Below are 21,435 nucleotides of genomic sequence, written 5' to 3' on the forward strand. Positions count from 1 at the left end.
GTATCTCTCTCTTTAAAATCAGAGACGATTAGCGCAGATAGCCCTCGAGTAACTTTGAGCGAAATCCAATAAACAAACATACAAACAATAATGTAATATTTTACTTGTTTAAATTAAGATTAAGAAAACAAAATTGGCGTTTTATAGCACAATGAAGGAAAAATATTATTAATAAATATTATATCTTTTCTTGTGTCAGTCATAAAACTTTAGGTTTTGGGTATTTTTTTTGCTCTTAATATTGTAGCAAAATGTACATGAGGATAAATTACTTTTTTATTTTTATAAATTTCCATGTTTGGTATTATTCAGATCGTAATTTTACATTGTTCAACCTGAACATCATCTTGTTCGTACATGAACTAATTGGCTAGGTCAAGGCCCCTACAAGGTCCAGGTATATCCGTTCGCAATATCGAAATACTAGCAGGAGGTAAGGAAGTTAGCACCATCATAAGGGCTTTGCCTGAAGTTGACGCAAATAACAGTTTACATGCCACTCTTATAATGCGTAGTTGGCTGAAATCATGAAGTGTGTTAAGCAGCATTGTGGAGCGAACCTTGAACCTTCTGATCCCTCATCCCAGCCTATCACTGCTCAGAATACTGCGGATGGTAAATTAATGTGTTACAAGTAACATACACAAATGGTTAACTTTCTGCTACTTCCAAATGAATTTCTACGTCTTCAGATATTTGTTGTTGATGTTATTGTTCGACGAATTTTGTAAACATCAGCACACTCGTGCGGTCACCACATTGCGTAAATGTATTAATTGTGCAGGCGCACAGACGATCCCTGGATTTAAAGAATCTTTACAAATATTTTCTTTATAGCTTTACAAATATTTTCCTTCTCAGAATGTGCTGTATGACAGACTTTAGTTAATATAAACAGCTCAGCTCCATTTCCTGTAACACGAGCCCTTATGGTACCCTCTCGCTGTTACAATGATCCTTCTTTTGTTTATGACGTATTTCAATTACTTTTCTTCCCTGCATCATTTGTGTCACATGATTTTAATTGTTAATTTCCAGTTAAATCCGCTAAGTGGTATAGCCAGTTATGATGATGATGATAAACAAGGATTCCTTTGGAATATTCACTCATCTTCCACAGTTACTAAAGTAAAGTCGTAATGTGCTCAGAAAACATGGTTAAAATTAATAGTTATCGTATCATTAAATCAGTTTGATACATTTAACGCTCTCATTCATGCGGATAGATAATTTTTATCTAGAAGTTATTGTGTTTACTATAATGATGGAAAATGAAGCGAAGATAGCAGTAGTTTAAAGTGAAGTGCCAATTTCACACCGCCACATTTCACACCACTAAAACTAAAAAAACGGCCATATGATATACCGGCAATAAGTGCGTGTGTTCTGCTACAAAACATTATGCCTGTAATTCTTTGGTTTCGCATAAAAATAGTTTGGGTTGAGCATGTGAAATTATAGAACGAGCATGTTTTACCTCAGTTTCTGTCCTTATTCTCCGAAAATATCAGCCTGCCCCCATACAAGAAATATTTCTTTTAACTCGCTTTAAACGCGTATTTGGTGATCAAAATAATCCACTGAAACAGAGAATTATAAATTTATTTCACGCGTGTTTCGGAAAATTGTTTTTTTGCGATCTCCAATAGGCATATACTGTGAATATCCAATAATTAGAACGTTAAGGTATATTTTGGTTTCTGTTATCCTTTCCCGACAAGCGTTTATCTATGTTAAAGTTGTGTTAGAGTTATGTTAGACGGAACAACGTGTTTACTCCAACACATTACATTAAATAGAATCTGAATCATCAATAATCATGCTTCTCGTCTTTAACCTCAAGAATGCCCGTCTTTTGTTACAAGACGGGGAGAGGCAATGTGATTTTTTTAAAAAAACACAATATCCGTCTCTATAGCGTATTGCGGAAGTGCTACAGAATCGCCTGGTATCTAGTTGTTTATTGGTACAGAACGGCTGGAATTACAAATGTCTGTGAGGACTGGTTCGTCGTTGGCTAAGACTGAAGACAGAAAAGCCAATCAGATTTGAGAATCATCTACTACCAGTGCGTTTTCCAAGAAGCGTGTCGCCCGATATCATAAAGAAGGTACGAATGACGACATTGACTAACTAAGCTGTTGTCTCAGACGTGGCCATTCCGGCAGAGAGTTGGAGTAAGTTAGACGTACATTCGAAGGTTCTTGTGTTAGCGGTAAATACTGTAATTATACGATATTGATGTTTAAGTTGATTGTTTAGGCCTATAACGGGTAAGTTCCCGACGTTTCTAATGTCTTTTAAGTAATTAGTTCACTTTTTTTAGACGAAAATGCGTTTTTGTTTTTTAAATGAAATGTTTGGCTGTAAGTTACCTTCTTGGCTGTACCTCTGTACCAATAAAAATATTTTCATAAGATGTGTATCAATAATAGCAATTTTCAGTTACTGCTATCGTCTAGACTCGCCAGTGAGCGCAACTTCTAATAAATTAGAATAAGGTATCTTATCTCCATTATGATAGTTGTTCTAAATCTTGAGCTTAAAACCTAGGAAAAAGACTGCAAAATATAAACCGTTACACGTAGAATTAAATGTATTTTTAAGAATTCACAGCATTTCACGACTTACGTAGATTTCGTAAGAGTAAAAATAAATAGATAAATAAAAGATTTGTTTTTAATCTACCGTCAACAGGATGTTGGGTTTGAACGGGCACAAAGCGTATTAAGGTTATCAGCTTCGAGCGCATATGCGTAGGTGGAGTTTCGTAATTTGCGAATGAGTAATATATATGAATCTCTGAGTCATGCAGCAGGGGATAGAAACAACTGCGAAGCTCATATGGATCAGCGTGATACCTAGACAGTTAGGCCTTGTGTAACCATTGTTGTAACCGTTACGTGTAAGTATGGATCCCTTTATCGACCTGGTTCCAGAAGGGAATGGTGGGATGGGGGGTTAACTGAATGAAAAGCTATATGAAAGGAAAAAAAACAAAACAGATTGTATACAGACTGTAGACTAGACCATCTGTGTACTCAGACGGCTCACCAGCTCTATGCAGAACACTAGGTGGTGGTGAACACTAATAATGTATGTGTCTACATTATTCTGCCAATCAGTCTCTGAGTAACTTGGCTTTGTCGAAAGCACTGGCGCCATCTAACGCCAAGAAGCTACTATCATCCGATGTGGTTCCCACGTGCTGCATCAGGTGCTTGTGACTGTGTTGAAGAAAGTCAGGTACCTGAAGTAGCGCGCGGAGAACTCTGGGATTTAGCGACGAGACAAAGAGCCACACATCGAAGATCATTCGGTTGACCAAAAAAGAAGTTACGTAAGAGTTTCAACTCATCTTGAAGACTGATTATAGATTGACTATTGTATTTGATGTAAACAAATGATTATTTTGTACATATTCAAGTATATAAAATGCAGTTACTAAACAAGTAGCATGGATTTGCTTCAGATGCAAGTCCTTAAAAAATTCGGCAAAATGAAATAAAATTCCATTTCCGTTTCTAATACGGCCCTGAAAAATTAGACTAGAGCCGTGTGTGAGTTTTGTTTCCTAGTGCCTGAAACCCTATATATTTTATATATATTAATATTCGAGAAGGAAACGTACATTTTCTTACATGATTATAAATAGTTGACATTATTAACATGCCTGAATTGCTGTCGAATTTACCAGAACCCAGTTTTGGATCATTTATTACTAATTTTGAGAGAATTTCTTGATATTATTGTGTATCTTTCACACCAGTATTATCATCTCTCATTTTGCCGAAGACATTTAACAATATACACAGTAGGACTAGATGTGAATTATTTCCAAGTGTATCTTGAGTAAGAAAAAAATTTTTATACCTTACGAAGGAGGCGTGGAGTTTGTATGTGTTTGTATGTGTATATGTATATACGTTAAACAAAATTAGTCCAGGAAAACTTGGACACTTTCTGTATTCATGTTGCTGCTTGTTATTGTTGCAATGAACTTTAAATGGACCAAAGGTTTGTTGGTTGATGTACTCATTTTCACCGTTTTTGTATAGCTTATCTCTTTTTATTACATCTCATATCGTTATATGACTGATTCTTTTAATCTAACGTTAAATTCCGATCGGCGCAGATAGCCTAGTTCCTTTGCGCCATAAAACGCCAAACCCACCCAACCAACCACCCACCCGATAAAAGCAAGTTATGTACTTAAAACGAAACTTAAGGTCAATTTGGTAGTCAGCGAAGCTAATTAAATATACTTTTCTTACGTTTCTTTCTTTGTGAAGCCTGGAATGCATTATTGCATCGATTGGGTACTTCGTTGTTAACGATATTGTCGGCCGTAATCCAAAGAACACCTCATGAGATTCGGCCATCTGAGGAGATTTAGGTTAGTCCTAAGTGCATATTTGATAAATAGGTGATCATGATAAAAACATCAAACTATAAAATAATGGCATTAGTTATTCTACATAGTATATTCTTATCTGACTTCATTGTTTTTGTACATTTGAAATGTTGATCAGATGAAAATTAATGGTGGTGGGCTTTTAACTTAAGCCTTTAATATATTCTGTAAACCTTTGTTTCTTTCTAGCTTGTATCAAAATAAGTTTATATATATAATACATTTTTTCAATTGAATCTGTCTTTCTTGTCATGTTAGTTTATTACATTCCGTTGTTTATTCTCTTCTTAGAATACCAAAGTGCTCCGCTGCGTATATTTGATGCCAACACAAATAACACAGGCCTGTGATGGTTTTCTTGCCTTGAATTTTTTACATATTCAAAAGTAATTTCTGTACGCTGAATTCTAAAGGGATATCCATTATCCTTCATCACGTACAAACTTTCACAAACGTTATATGTACTTTTACATAAGTGATAGAAAAAAATGAATATTATTTTCGAAATCTGCGTAGCTGAATTATGGAAAATTCGTTATTAAAACCCAAACAAAATTTGATGTAAAAATGCCCCATTTTCAAAGAGAATGTTCTATGGTATCCCAAATGTAAAACCACTTTGGGCTATAGTTACGGAACTGTTTTTATTTTTGTCGAATAAGAAATAGAAAACAAAAGGTGACAGATTATATTAACATTCTACTGAGCTAGATATTTCACATTGTGAAGGAAAGAATGGTAATGTTTTTATGTTCCAGATGTAAAATATACTTTAGTAACTATTATTAACAGTATCGGTAGGAATATTTAATATGTCTAGTTTTAAGTCTTATTAATAATGTTATTTCTTGTTTGCTGAATTTCACGCAAAGGTCCTTTCGCGCTATTTGTCCTAAGTTCTGTAGATGAGATGGAAAACAACTGCTCAACACCATCTAACGCCAATTCTTGGGCTACTCTTTACCAATAAATACTTGGATTGACTGTCACTTATAACATCCACACGTTTGAAAGGGTGATCATGTTCGGTGGCGGGTTTCGATTCCACGAGCTTGAAATTGTATGCTGAGGGTGTAATTGCAAGGATAAGCCAAGTTTGATCAGTTTCCATTAGAAATTTCTGAATTTTGCTATGAGTGGTATGGACAGTTTTATTATATTATTACAGGTGAAATAAACACCGTTTTGTATATGAGCAATACGACTACCTTTGATGAAATGGATAAAGAAACAAGTAAATAAATATTCTATAAGTTTTTGCTTTTTACGTTATTAAGACTTTTTAAACGTATTTGTTTACTTTAATATATTATGTTAATAATCTTTAAAGCTGCTTTTTTTTTAGTTATTTACTTAAGGCAGTTTAATACAATGAAATAGTAATTTTCAGTTTTCTTCAGGAAGTACATAAACTTAAATCATGTACACTGCTGTGGCAGTTTACGAGTTACGACTACCTACGTCCGAGAAGAGTGGTGCATAATCTGGGATAAGGGTAGGTACATCTCTTCCTGAATTCTATATTATGTAAAAGAATAACCATTTGTAATGCGAAGACAAGTTGCGTTCAAGACAAGTTACTTCCTGAAAAACAAGGTAAGAACAATGATGCTAGGTACAATAAGATTGAAAAAATAACTAAATATATTTGGATAAAGTGAAGTAACACTAATTGTGTATGAAACCAATATCGAAAACTGAAATGAATTTCGTTAAACTTTTTAGTTTTATTCAAAATATAACTAAAATATATGATTCGTAATTTTTTTAATGTAAGATTGTGTAGCATTTTGGGATTACGGCCGAAATTGTACCTAACTGATGAGACAGTGATATAAGTAATGTTTGTTATTTGTGCTCGTTACTTGATAGATGTGCAATTTGATCTATGAAGGTAGCTTGCTTCGACCAGAAATTGATATTAAGTATATTCTATTTGATTTCACACTATTGTGTTCCTGCTGGCTATGTATTGTTCCTTTTTTGTTTTAACGTGATTTTGTGCATCTGCTCGACATACATTGTTCCTTGTTTTTATTTAACTCTTTACTGTGTACCTGCTCGGCATCTATCGTACCTAAGTTTGTTTGTTTGTTTTTTTCAATTTCGATCAAAACTACACGTTAGCCGTCTCTAATTTAGCAATGTAAGACTAGAGGGAAGGTATCTAGTCATCATCACCCACAGAAGCTCTTGGGTTAATCTTTTACCAACGAACAGTGGGATTGACCGTCACTTTATAAATATCCCCATGGCTGAAAGGGCGAGCATGTTTGGTGTGACCCTCAGATTACGAGTCGATCGCTCTAACCAACTGGCCATGCCGGGCCCCTTAGTTTGTGATTTAACACTCTATTGTTTACCTGCTCGTCGTTCATTGTGCCTTGCCTTTTGATTTAATTATTTATTGGAAACTTTCTCGATGTGTATTGTTACTTAGTTTTTAAAGGTATAATTTTAAGATACACGCATGTTTATTTTCTGATAAATTTGCTTTTTTTAAAAGAACCAATTTATAGAAACAATGATTTATCACCACATCGTTTTCACTTCTTTTTTAGGTGTACCTAAGAAGCCAATTTAATATTTCAGTAACGTTAGGCTTAATTTTAAGAAACGAATACATAGAACTTGAAATAATGTATATATATATATGTTATGAAAAATGATATTTTTTTTTAATCTGCTAATATTTTAACTAGTGAAATTGCTTCAAGGAATATACTTTGTACTGGAGGCAAGGGCTCGCATCCTTCTTCTAGACATTACAAGGAGTTCACCCCCCAACAATATCTGTAGGACTATGTGTAACAACTTTATTAGGTTTTTCTTCAGTCTTAGTTGTCCAATATGCACTAGGTGCACTTGTAAAGGGCCCTAGAACATTCCTAATGAAAAATAAATAAAATAAAATGTCTCAAAGTGATTCAAGAAGTAGGTGTATATGACACCTATTAAGAACCGACCGAGATTAACACTGTACGAAAACATCATCCACTCATTTATGCTTTACACTAACTGTTACACTTTCTTAGCCTATGTGTTATTACTTCAAGGTGTCAGATATAACGATATTTTATATTAGTTATGTTTTTTATAAGAGGAAGAACAAAGTTTGCGCTGTCAGTGGTATTTTTCTTTTCTGCTGACATCGGTTTAAGTATTATTTTATTGTATAGGGAGATATTTTGATATTTTTAAACTGTGTGTGACATGCTCTGGCTTGAAGATGGTCAGAACTCCAGCGAATATTGAAAACTGATTTGTGGCGTTATAGGCCCTCAGAGTTACCATAAAGGCATAGGAAGAATAATGTATGTAACAAGTGTAGGACCACAATATTGTTTTTGATTCGTCACTGAATTACAGTCAAAGAAATTAATGTAAAATAACCGTTAATCTACACCTTTATGACGAACTGTTCTTTGTAAACTTTGTAGACGTCATCACTGCTAGCTACAATCGTACCAGTGTGTATTGTAACAGCTTTTAACTTCCTGAATTATAATGTTAAAGCACAACAATACATTGTTTGTTAGTTTTTGTTGAAGTTCGTGCAAAGCTGCACGAGGATTGTAGGTGCTAACTGTCTCTAATTTTGAAGTGATGTATCAGAGGGAAGGAAGGTAGTTAACACCAGCTATCGTTAGCACTTTAGCTACTCTTGTTAGTCCGAATAGCGTGATTTGATAGTTTCTCTAATAACGTACACACAGCCCCAAAGTGCGGAGCGCGATATTTTATAATAGGGCGCGAACCCCTTTAAGATATATAATAATGTCAGTTAATATCCTTCATTGGTGAAATTGTTTCATGTATATCTCCAGAGTTCTTCAGGTCTCACGTAGTAAGAAACAACGTTCTTGTGATTTTAAGAATTCCTTTTTGGCTAAGCGGCAAGTCTGAGTGTTAATAACGCTAAAATTCGGGTATCAATACCCACAGTAGGCACGACACAAATAACACATTGTAAAGGTTTGTGTTTTAACAACAAACAAACGAAACGTATTTTAGCGGAATAACGTTCATAGCACGATCAATCAATTTTGTGTTTACATAAGAGTGAATGAAAGTATTAATTTACATACAGCATCGATTTATAAATGTGCTGACGTCATGGAAATAGCAAATAGTCTTCATATCCACTAACTTTGTTTATTCGTTATTATACAACACAAAGTTGCACAATGACATATCTTTGCTGTGTCATCCCTATCCCTCGCACAAGTACTGAAACCTAAATTTTAGCGTTACAAACCCTCAGAGTTACCATAAAGCCAAAGGGAGAATAATGTATGTAACAGGTTTAGGTTTGAGTATTTTTTGTTGTTGTAACGAAAAGCCATACAATGAGCTAGCTATATGTGCATTATTCACCACGGTAGATCAAACCCCAGAGTGTAGTGTTCTGAAACTTCAGATTTACCTCTGATCTACCGGCGAATATTAATATATATATATAAATGATAACTGAGAATTCTTTTGTTTTTGAGTAGTTTGGTTGGTTCCGCTTGGTTCTCTATTGAAATGTTCTATTATTTACAGTACCGATTCCCAAAGTGTTAGGAGTGTCCCCCAGAAGAGCACAAATAATCACTTGGGAGTCGCAAGTGCTAATTAGTTATTGATCCATCCACCCCTCCTTTTTAAGCTCCAGGCTTGACAAGAAACACCAGAACAACACAACAGCTGTTGTTAAAAATATCTATTACAGTCAGGAAAAACAAACGTATATAATTCGTCGAGCCCAGTAAAAGTGCTTCTGAAGAATCTACATCTGGTTTATATAATCTTTGTTAGAGAGCATGCTAGTGAAATAGGTGTACCATATTCCAAGTAATACTTCCGAAAAAACGCAAAAAACAATCTATATTTTCCAATGTAAGAACTGCGAGCTATTAACTTGTAGTGTTGTAGCATCTGTACCGGATTTATTATTATATATTTATTTTAATATATATTTTTAGAAATACATGTTAAATGTGTATTGCGAAATTCTCGTCTACTCACTACATTTGTGAAATATTTTCGAAAGTAAGAATCAACAATGGACTATGTATGTATGTATGTAATTTATATTGCTGGTTTGCTACAGTTAGTATACTATCATCCTCGGAAGCTATAACTGTGATAAACGCTTATTAAAACTACAAGTATATGACCAATAACGTTTTTATATTTCGAACATCACAAACTGTTTAACTTCAGCGGATTAACTAACTTCGGACGTTAGTATTTCTATGAAGACTGCATAACATCGGGGGAAAAAATCACATCTAAAGGGATTTTTAGCTTACCGTATCGATGTCAACTCGAAATTAATTCGCTCATCGTGAACCGTCGATAAAGTATTCAGTTCTAGACCAGGTAGAAGACTCAATATTGTTTTAACTTTGTAAAACCTTTGTATACAAATCTTTGTTTTAATAACTGTTTATAATAATCATTATTATAAACTGTATTATTGTTTGTATATTTAAATATGTTTATGTTAAGAAAGAAAATTGTGTGTATGAATCTTGTTGGCAAATATCATAAATTTGATACATATTAACATTCAATTAATTTCTAAATTTAAATTAAAAATTTCGGCTATTTGAAATCGTAATACGTAACGTAGGTAACACAATAAATCGGATACTTGTCCGAGATAAGTTACTGTACGTAACAATAATAAATTGGGGACTCGTGTCCGATATCTGAATCGGAGACAAATTCGACCTTAATTCAAATTCAATTTATATTTATCAGTGCGAACAAGATTTTATTATGTTTGGTTCTCAAGGTTTTTTTTTTTAACCACACTCGCTCGAACAACCAGAGAGATATAACAAAAATGACTTGCTTGAAATTGCCAAAATTTTAGAAGTTAATAAATCAATAAGAAAAAAATGAACTAAAAATGCGCATTACTGAAATACTAGTCTATGATTATTTGTTGTTTGTCTGAGGAAACATTAGGGGAATACTCTATTGTTTCCACTAGCCAATGAGAGTTAAGTGATAAAGATAAGTTAGAAATCCAGTTAAAACTTAAACAAATCGAGCTTTTTCTAAATTTTTGTTACAGTTTAATTGAGTTCAGGCTCTTTGAAATAGTAATACGTAACATAAATTGGAGATTCGTTCAGGATGAATTATAATACGTAACACATCCAGTTATAAGGGAATGCAGAAATAACCATATAATAGTGAGAGTATACCTCAAAACAATTTTCAGCCTATGCAAATAACATACAAAAGAGGATGAGAAAGTATATAATAATAATAGCATACAGATAGTAAAATAATTACAAATTCTTTCATTATATCATATAGAAATCTTTATATTGTAACTTATATTTTTGTTGTAATTATATTCATCGCACTTTTCAAAGAAATCCGTTACAAAAATATTCAGAAGAACTTAATAAATGTAAGATAACTATATCACCGTTGAAAATCACTTGTGTTTTAAGGCGTCCTCGAAATTTATTTTTCAATATAACTGAATGTGGGTGTTTTTATTTATCGAATTTTTCATTGTGTGCGTTTTAAAAACTAAGTAAGAGCCGGTTGCGGAAGTGTTTTCCATTCAACCTATTAAAGCATAGGTAAGTGGAATTACTCTAATGTAGAACCACTTTTTAAAATTCCTGGTGGTCCCCGTAGTTGCAGCCAAGTACTTAAAAAAAAAAACGAGACGCACATCTGTCTTCACTCGTGAGAGTCAGAGACCAGACGTTGCTTTTCTGGGTTACCCTGCCCTCGGCGACGGGGTTCTTTTACCTCGTTGATGTAAGCTAGACAATAGTCGGGAAGAAGTAGGACAGGCGGGGGAAAAAACACCACTCGCACGAACTGTGTCATGGGGCGGAGGGGTTAAGACCAATGGATTTTGACGATCAGCGGTCGTTTTATATAAACACCGTTACTTGTTTCACTTGCGACAAGAAAACAGCTGCTCACCAAGGAAACTTCAGTGTTTCGGATAATAAGGTCAGGAAGTCGCAAAAAAAAAAGGGGGGGACTAGCCTTTAGTTTTATCCCACACACACACGCGCATATTCTTCGTAGTTATTATTTATGGAGGTAGTCAAGCTGTATCCGTAGCATTTATTGTTTTATCTTTGTTTGTCCTGAGGAAAACCCAAATTTTTCAGGCTTGGTTCATACGCATGACTGACCTAGGAAACAAAGTCTGACTCTATTAGTAAGACAATTTTCAGAAGTGATATAGCAGATTTCAAACAAAGCTCTGTTAGTGTGTAAAATACAGGGTTAAGATGTTGAAATGCTTTGTAGCTAAATGGAACTAAACCGGGTGAAGCTGGAGTTCTATGACGATATATAATATACATTCATATATATATACATATAATGTGGACTTAGTTTCATTGTTATTGTTTTCTACGTAAGTTTCTTCTGGTAATCAGTATTTTCATAGTAAGATACACTTCATTTCAATGTATTTCAAACCCGTTTTGTATAATTCACCAGAACGTACTTGCAGTTCGAGAAGAGGATAAATAGGGTTCGCTTGAATGAGGGGTCGTCTTGAGAATGAAAGTCGTAAAACCAATCAGTAACCATTCTTCGGTTGTAGTTCTTTAAACTATTGAAACTAGTTTATGGCCCCTCACCCGAATCGTTACACTCCGTAAGTTGTTATTTATTGGCTTTATTTAACACAACACAGATTTCTTTTGGGGAACCTCGCATTGCTCACTCCTGCCCGACAAACTACGCTTTACGTACAATCTAGCAACTCAACAACAAAATAATGTTAAGAGTACTTTGTAGTTGTTGTTGTTTTTTAATGCTACATATGAGATAGCAAATACTAATTTTATTCTTCAAACATAAACCTTTTCTATGAACCGGATTCATTCTTAATGGACCTACGTTTTTATTAGAAATTATACAATGTTAAATAGTTACATAATACACGAGATTTAATAAAAACAGAACACAGAGACTACATGTTTTAGAAGAATGCCACTGAAACACGTACAGTCTGTCTTTTAAGGGTTGTGCTTTGTTTGTTTGTTTGAAGTTAAGCACAAAGCTAAACAATGTGTTATCTGTGTTCTGCCTGCTACGGGCTTCAAAATCTGGCTTCTAACGTTTTAAGTCCAAAGACATGCTGCTATGCCACTGGGGGGGGACTGTTTTTAATAGCTGTTATTTGTTGTATAATCTGACATTTTAAATATTATACATAAGTCCAAGTGCTGCTCAATATATTTACATTTTTATCAATTCAGTAGTAATGTAGGGGAATCTCTAACTGTGTCTGCGTCTTCCATAATAATTGGTTTGAGTTTCGCATAAAGCTACCTACACAAGGGCTATCTGCGCTAGCCGTTCATACATTAAATGTTAAAGACTAGAGGGAAGGCAGCTAGTCATCACTATCCACCGCCAACTCTTGGGCTACTCTTTTACCAACGAATATTGGGATTAACAGTAACATTATAACGCTCCCGCAGCTGAAAGAACAAACACGCTTGGTTGGTCGGGGATTTGAACCCGCGAACTTCGTAATAATTCGTAATTCGTAATAATAAAATTCTCAAATATACTGCATTGCAAATACGATTAGATGGCTGTAATCGGTTATATTCCCTTGAATCTATTATAATTTGAAATGCATCTTTGCCTTAAGCATTTTCAAACATAAAAAAATATTAAATCTTTTGTTTGTTTAACAATGTTAGTTTCATGTTGAATAAACACGTCTTTGCTGTGACCAGTTCATAAGTTTATTTTTCGACCTTAAAGCCTTATAAAGGGCATTTTGAGTAGGTCAGATTGTGGGTTTAGTTTCCACGATGCCTGAAACTACAAATCAAACCGTTCCATTTCATTCAGATGTCTTTCACTTTTAATATAGCTACGAGGCTGGTCAAAATTACGAATTTTACTGCGAAATGGTTATGTTGGTTTCAGTCGAATATCTGCGAAATATAATTCATTCTCAGAAAGTTACTGTTTGTTGCATTCCTTAGCGTCACCATGGCTCAGCGTTGCGTATCATTGTGTCTTTGTCGATATGGCGGGTCCATGATAGCTTTAATATACGTTACATTCCACGTGTACTTATGCTAAGTTATTTTAAATTTTGATTATTTATAATGATAATTTAATCGTGTGCTGTACGTTATCTTGGCCAGTTGCCAATTTTCTCGAGACAGCTGCGAATTTGGCCAAAAATTTGTTTGTTATGTGTGTTTGTTTGTTGTTTCACGCGCAGCTTTGCTGCGAGGTCAGTGAATTGCACAGAGCGCGTGTTTGCTAGGAATCATTCCTGCGAATTCCGTACAAGGTCGTGTGGCGTTGTTGCCAAACTAACATGCACCCTAACCAGCTGCTCCGAGCTGACAAATGCCCGTACTCACGACTGTGGTGCCACTACACTTTTGCTTTCTTGGTGAAAATCGACGACTAACCTACGTCAAAAGTCACTGGCGGACGTGTGGGTGATTATACGGCGCTCAAGTGAGTGCGTCTTTCCTAGAATTAGTGAGTTTCATTACCCTATAACTCAAGATAAAGAATAGATGTAACATGTCACTCCGATATCATCTCGAAAGCATCAGTTAACAGATCCTGTTTAAGTATTTTAGTCTTCACCCTTGAAACTTTAACAAGTGCGGTTCATTTGAATGCGTAGAAGTTTTTGTTTCACTTTTTTAAGAAAGGTTGGGCGCAGAAGTTTGACTAAAACAGCTTATATCATACGTATTATCATTTAAACCATTACCTATATATGATGTCTTTTATCTGTTTCTTTTACTGAAGTTTATTGATTAGTTCGAACACTAAACCGCAAAAATCCACAGCTTATATTAAAATGAGTTGAACTAAGTTAATTGTTATGACTTGTGAGTGAAAGTAAAGAAGAAATATATCACCTGCATCTGGAACATTCAATTCGTGGTAATATTGATTTTTCATGCTTTTTATTCAGTGAGTGAGAAAGGTGAGATATATTTATGTCTTACAGTTTTTAAAGCTTCTGTGTTTTAATTACTTACAGCATTTCCAGTTACACGTTTTTCAGTTAATGATATTTCTTTAAAATAAATTGAATATTTTTAGTGTATTACCAAAAGAAAAGAAATTTACGGTATATGAGCCAACTCAAGGTAAATTAGAAACTCAATTCGTAATTTATCGCCCGACATGGTAAGGTGGTTAGGGTGATCGACTCGCAATCCGAGGGTCGCAGGTGTTATAATGGGCGTTATAATGTTACGGTCAATCCCACTATTCATTGGTATAAGAGATGTCCAACAGTTGGCGGTGGGTGGTGATGACTAGGTACTTTTCCTCTGGTTTTACACTACTGAATTAGGAACCGATAGCGTAAATAGTCCTGGTGTGGCTTAGCGCGAAATTAAAAAAACAAATAAACTCAACTTACTAGGCAGGCATGTATAGAGAGGGAGTTGTTGTATTCAGCCCGAAACAGGATTACTTTCTGTTGTTTCCCGTATTTGGATATTTTCTTCATGTTGGACAAGTGAACACTATAGTATCACTACCAGAGGTTAGCCATCGTATTATCCATATAATCGCTCACTATTGGTATGATCCATATTGTTTGCCACATTGAATATGTTTTGTCTTGCACAAACCTCGAGTGTAAAGAACTGAAAGAAAAAAGGCAAAGTTGCTCAGTATTCTGTTTACAACATTAAAGAAATTCAAGCAGTAAATTGTAGGATAAGTTGCAGTATGATGGTATTGTCATTAGGGAACCTGAAACAAAAACATACATGGATGCACAAGCAAGTTGGTAAATAAGTAGTTTAAAAAAGTTAGGCTAATTATTACTAAGACCAATATGAAAGAACAAAAAAGGGAAGAAACGTTATACTGCACGAATTAAAAATATTAAACTAATTGTTTAATTGTCTAAAAGTCTAATTGTTTTTGCTTGAAATTAATCCAGTATAACATTGAGCCTTTTAATTTTGTCTTGTGTGAGAAAAATATTTTTACTAAGTTGGTCCATTTGTAAATTAATTTTTAAGGGTTATTGAAAATATGAGAATAAGAAGATAAATGCAGTTCAGATGCCACAAAGGGATGGTTGAGTGAATCAAGCATGTTGCATGTATCATGATCAAACATGTCGTTTCAGACTCCTACACATACACCCACTAGTTTGTTTCTCTAGAATGATTCAGCTATTTTCCTGTGGTATTCATGACTTCATGACTGAGCCATGACTTCAGGAAACCTGATTCAACCACACAATATTTTTTGATAAGCGAAACATTTCTTGAAAAAGATGGCGTGGTTTCAATTGCTCTCTGTGACGTTTTGGAAAGTCACAGTGGTCGGGCGTGACTCGATATTTATTTAGCATTCATGATTCACGACACATTGATGATACAAAAAACACGCTCTGCATATAGACACTATGCAAACTTTATAAAACTGAGATCAAAATCCCACTAGTTGGTAAGACAAACGTTTCAGGGTAAATTAGGCACGGCTATGCTTTTCCCGAAAATTCTCTCATAGATATGCCAAGTTTAATAGCTTATGAAGAAGCTAGCGAGCGGTTATTACTTTTAAGTATTTGTTTATTTTGAATTAAGCACAAAGCTACAACACAATGAGCTATTTGTGCTCTACCCACCACGGGTTTCCCCTCGATGGACACGGCAGATAACCTCATGTGGTTTTGCTGTAATAAAACATACACACACCCCACCAAGGGTATCGAAACCCAGTTTCTAGCGATGTGAGTCCTCAGACATTCCTCTGTGCCACTGGGGAGGGGATACTTTTAAGTGCTTCTTAGGAAAATGTTCGTGAATGACTGGGGAATACGAAAGGGTTTAAATTTTCTCCCAGACCAATCACGTCATAAATAATTTCAGCGCAGACAAATAAAAGAAGTTCATTAGTAGTAATTATATGGAACAACTAAATTGTTCCATATGAGTTTTACTTTAATCATAATATTGGAATGAAGGAAAATTCATAGATATTTAATGTTTAGTTTTAGTGTATGGTATTACTCTATTATTTACGGGTTTTTTTCTTTTTTGTTTGTATGTAGTTATCCCAAATGTAGGACCCAACCGTAAAAACACTGTATTAACCATTTTTTTGTTGTTGTTGTTCTTTTTTTCAAACCAATTTATAGATTCCACCAATGAGGCCTGATGATTACTACCTAAAAGATGCGAAAACAGGACTATGACGTTTAAGCAGACGGAAGCTAAATTACTGACGTAATATTGTTTGTTTCTTTTTCACCGTCTCCTTTAAGTTCAACTGTCAACACGCGCTTTGAGTGGCTCGGATAAGGGCAAGCGACAGGAAATGCAACATACTTGTCTTGACACGCCGAAATCGGAGCCATGCGGTGAAGTCGAGAAGTGTGTGGGAAAATTATCTCATTATGAAAACGTTCAGCATATTTATATTCTGTCGTCTTTGGTATTATTATTATTATTGAACGAATGTTTTCTATTTGGTCTAAAACATTCCTTTTGCAACAACTTAGGTGGCATTGGACCAAACATTCATAATAGTAGATTTAAGAGCTTTCCAAGATGTATTTGAAATTTACAAATGTTTTACGTCCAGCAAAGACAGGGTTCGAATCCCGTCACATCAAAATGCTCGTCCTTTCAGCCTTGGGGGCGTTATAATGTTAAGTCAGTCCCACTATTTGTTGATAAAAGAGTAGCCCAAGAGTTGGCGGTGGATGGTGATGACTAGCTGCCTTGCCTCTAGTCTTATACTGCAAAACTAGGGGCAGCTAGTGCAGATAGTCCCCGTGTAGCTTTGCGCGAAACTCAAACCAAGCCAGCACGGACATGTCGTTTATAGTTTTCTTCAACGAACTAGTATTCTCTTACTGCGATTAGTCATCACTATGAGGCTTACTAGACTAGAATCTTAGTTGTAGTACTAAGTTAAGTTCAAAGGTGCATTAGTTTGTCTTACTTTAAATTTCGTGCAAAGCTACACAAGAACTATCTGCATTAGTCGTCCCTACTATAAAAGTGAAAGACTAGAAGAAAGGCTGCTAGTTGTCACTACCCACCGCCAACTCTTAGGCTACTCTTTTAACAAGGAATAATGGGATTTACATTCACATTATATAACGTCCCCACGACTGAAAGGGCGAGCATATTTGAAACGGGGATTCAAATCCGCGACCCTATGGTGCATTGGTCCAAACCTTTGATCCAAATGGTTTTATTTGGTACACTTCAGATTGCTGTTTTTCTTACTATCATACATACCATCAGCCTTTGAGACTATTAAACTGTTAACCCCACCCATCTGTCCTCGCTAAAATGTATTTTATTTCACTTTTAATTCGACCTTTTGCCTTGAGTTTAGAAAAGCAATTATAATCACAGCTTTTTAAAATGCCAAAGTGGAGGTTTATCAGATCTCGGAAAAAAATTGGTGCCAGTAATAAAAATAAAGTGTACAGGGGAAAGGAATAGATGGTGACCCCATAAAAAAGATAAAATTGCTTGTTTATGACTTCTGCGTAGGCATCCCTCCCCTTTCTGTCTGAATTACTAATAGTGTAATTTACAACTTGACATCCAGACTTCACATATGCAAGATACAGAACTAGGAGATAAATGTGTTGTGTTTTTGTTGTTGTTTTCTTTACAAGGATGGGAAAAATTATAATTTTATCGGAACCGATTTTTATCGAAAACAAATACAGAAAATATTATTACTATCTTGCAAAACCTGTTAGACGGACAAAACTAATAAAGTGTGTGTAGGTTTCATGCAACAGGTTTTCCGTACTGTAAATTACTATCACATAACTTGGATCGTTTGATTTATAATTTTCTTGAACACCATCGCATTCGTAAGCTGCTTTTTAGCTACATTTTATAGGTGTCTCCAAGCTATCACAATATCTAGTATTCTGTGCTGACTTTTGAATAATAACAATAAAAACGACAGTGGTGCTTTAGTCGAAAGGCCGAACAAAATTTTGACCAAAGTTGCGGATCAAAGAACCTTCATACGTTTCGGCAGGCCCACATTTAGTTTTGCATATAACGGTTTATTTTAAACGAAATTTCCATTCAGTTATTGTAGTATAGTGCAAAGGATAAACAATGAGAATAATATTTACAGCGTGTAAAATGACTATAATATCAAATGTTATGGTGATTAGATTGTGAATGAACATTTAGGTGCTCTCGTTGTTAACAGGATTTTGGCTGTTATTCTAATATTCAGTTGTAGTGTGGTTTCTGCATGAGATCTGAATGTTTCTTATTATCGTACTTAAAAACATTTTAACTAGCACATCACTGAATAGATCTGGAGTTTTGTTATGCCTTCGTTAATGGTACAATAAAATTTCTTTCATGTGGAGGGCCTTTAAGTTGAAAGGGTTAACAATGTCAGGTTTTATTTTTACAAGATAAACTGCTGTGGGAGGCATATTTGTATACATTGTTAGTTGTAATATGTTTGTATAGAATAACGTAAATAAAAAAACAGTATTGTAGATGTGAAGATAAGAACCATTTTACAACATTTTTTTTCTGATAATTTATTAGCGCAGATAGCCCTTGCGTAGCTTTACGGGGAATTCAAAGATAAACATAATAGTTTGTTTTGTTTTTGAATATCTGTGCTAGCCGTCCCTAATTTAGCAGTGTACGATTAGTCATCACTACTCACCGCCAACTCTTGGGCTACTCTTTTACCAACGAACAGGGGGATTGACTGCACATAATAACACCCCATCGCTGGGAGGGTGAGCATGTTTGGTGTGATGGGGATTCGAACCCGCGACCCTCGAATTATGAGTCGAGTGCCTTAACTACCTGACCATGCCGGGCCTCAAACATAAGTTATTTAAAATATTGATCATGTTTGTGTTCTACAATTAAGCTCCGTTTCCGCGGTGATAAAATATTTTCACTGAATAAAAACCGACACGTGACGGTGTTTAGTCTTATTGATTCTCTTTGTAAATTTAAATATTATAACAAAAAGCAAAGATGGCTAATCTTTTGAAAATGTTGTGTAGATTAGTGTAAGAGATATTTATTGCTTTTCCGGTGTGCTTATTCAGTTTTAACAAAATCTTCTGATTCACAGCGTGCAGTCTTAAAAAATTTCCTTCAACATTGTTCTCCATGTAAACATTTTTTGTTCATCTGGATATATGATCTCTCAGTGAACAAAAGGCTTCTATTTTTGACAGTGGAAAATTTGGGCTCTCCGTTATCTGCTTAACATTCCCAATTAATTAAACAATTATTTCTTACAATGGAGTTTTCTTTACAAATGATTTGCTGTAATTACTTAGACTTTGGAAATGCTAAATTCCATGACTGCATTTATAGGGACTTATTGAAGTGGGAGATCTGTACACAAAAGGTGAACAAAGAATATCACTTATTTATTACCTTGTGGCTCAGAGGCAAGTCTGAGGGCTTATAATGCAAAAAATCGTGTTTCGATAGCCCATTGTGTAGCTTTATATGTAATAACAGACAAAAAAATCGTAAAAACTGTTTTCATTTACAATTTCGTTTGCGTTACCAGAAACAAATACCGAATTATACGTATAAAACGATCCTAAAACTTGGGTTGTTGTATAAACTCTTTGTCCTATTAAAGAATTATTATCCTGCATTTTTTCGACGTTCTATATGTATAAAGGCGTTTAGAAAATGGTTATGACACTAAAACCCACCAGGCTTGTTTCTATATTTAAGCAACGGTTCTCCAAACGAGAAATATTGTTACTTTCATAACTTTTCTGTGTAATAATATCAACTCTTCTGTTATTTTCGTTGCTTTGTACGTATATTCCTGTTTTTTTCACTAGCCTGCTTACTTTATTGTTATTTTCTTTCTTTTTGTTGTACCATCCGAACCTCCATTTGCTCTTCTCCATTCTTCCTGTTACGTTTTAATAATTGTGCACGTATTTCTTAAACTATTACTGTCCATCAACATACAACTAACTCTCTATGTTACATGTTTCTTAACCCTTATTCTTGCTCACTGACATCGGCCACGTGGTTAGAATGCTCGACGCCCAGTCTGAGGGTCGTGGATTCGAATCCGCGTCACGCAAAACGTGTTCTCCCTTTCAACATATGTGACAATAAAATCAATCTAGACGAACAGGAATAGACGTATTTCAACATACATATTTTTATTGGTATATGATATTTAATCCTAACGCAACTACATTTTAATTTACATCGTACACTGATATAATAAAATCACAATTAATCATTTCCTTTGCTGGGGAGGAACACTAAATTTTAAGAACATGCTAAAATATTGTTTTTAAGCTTTGTTAATATATTTGATCATTAAAGCTTGTGGTAAAGGAAATTTAAACTTTTTTATAAAAAATTAACAGAAAAAGAACGAGACGATCTTTAACAAGACGTATACTCTTGATATTATATTCCAAATCGGCTTCTGTTATTTTTACTGAACATTACAAAATGGTACGGATCTAATAATCATAAACAGGTGGTAATCCTTCTTTTGTTTATTCCTTTTTCTGTTTAGTTTGAATTAAAATTAGAAGTGAAGACTGGAGAGAATCAATTCTACCCTGAATTTCACTTCGTGATAGGCTCTGTGATCCTGGCTATTGTGAGAGTGATCAACATACCTAGTTGGGTTTTCAAAGTCGCCACCAGTTGATTGTACTTCATCAGGTGCTCTGGTGAAGTTGTTCCAGGCATCTTATGGAGTGCAACTGATAAGTGGCACCGTAACGTCCAATGTTACTGTTTACGGCTTCACTGTTTTGGTGTGTAATCAAACAGGTTTGTTTGTTTTTTATATATACCAACGCACAAGGCGATTTGTACTGTACAAAGAATTATGTGAAACTGCTAGCATTCTCCGAAAACTGAACACAGCTGTACCTCTGGGGGGGCAAACTTTAAATTACTGGATTATAAGAAAATTAGGAAAACATCTTACAATAAGGCATATAATTTACCTTTAGATAAACTTCCGAAGTGAAATGAATAGATATT

At 34.8% G+C, this 21,435-nt stretch overlaps 1 long non-coding RNA gene across 4 annotated transcripts; it reads left to right on the forward strand.

The window, feature by feature from the left end:
- The first annotated feature begins 2,016 nt into the window (after positions 1-2,016).
- On the forward strand, positions 2,017-21,094 carry LOC143237917 (uncharacterized). Of its 4 annotated transcripts, none has more exons than XR_013020331.1 (4): positions 2,017-2,273; positions 5,287-5,909; positions 16,563-16,797; positions 20,957-21,094. It is a non-coding gene; the product is annotated as an uncharacterized LOC143237917 (long non-coding RNA). The 4 variants fall into 4 exon arrangements; XR_013020330.1 differs by having other exon boundaries at positions 5,287-5,553; positions 5,805-5,909; positions 16,563-21,094; XR_013020329.1 differs by having other exon boundaries at positions 16,563-21,094.
- The last annotated feature ends 341 nt before the right edge of the window (positions 21,095-21,435 follow it).

The sequence above is a fragment of the Tachypleus tridentatus genome, chromosome 13 (genome assembly GCF_004210375.1).
Source record: "Tachypleus tridentatus isolate NWPU-2018 chromosome 13, ASM421037v1, whole genome shotgun sequence".
NCBI lineage: Eukaryota > Metazoa > Arthropoda > Merostomata > Xiphosura > Limulidae > Tachypleus > Tachypleus tridentatus.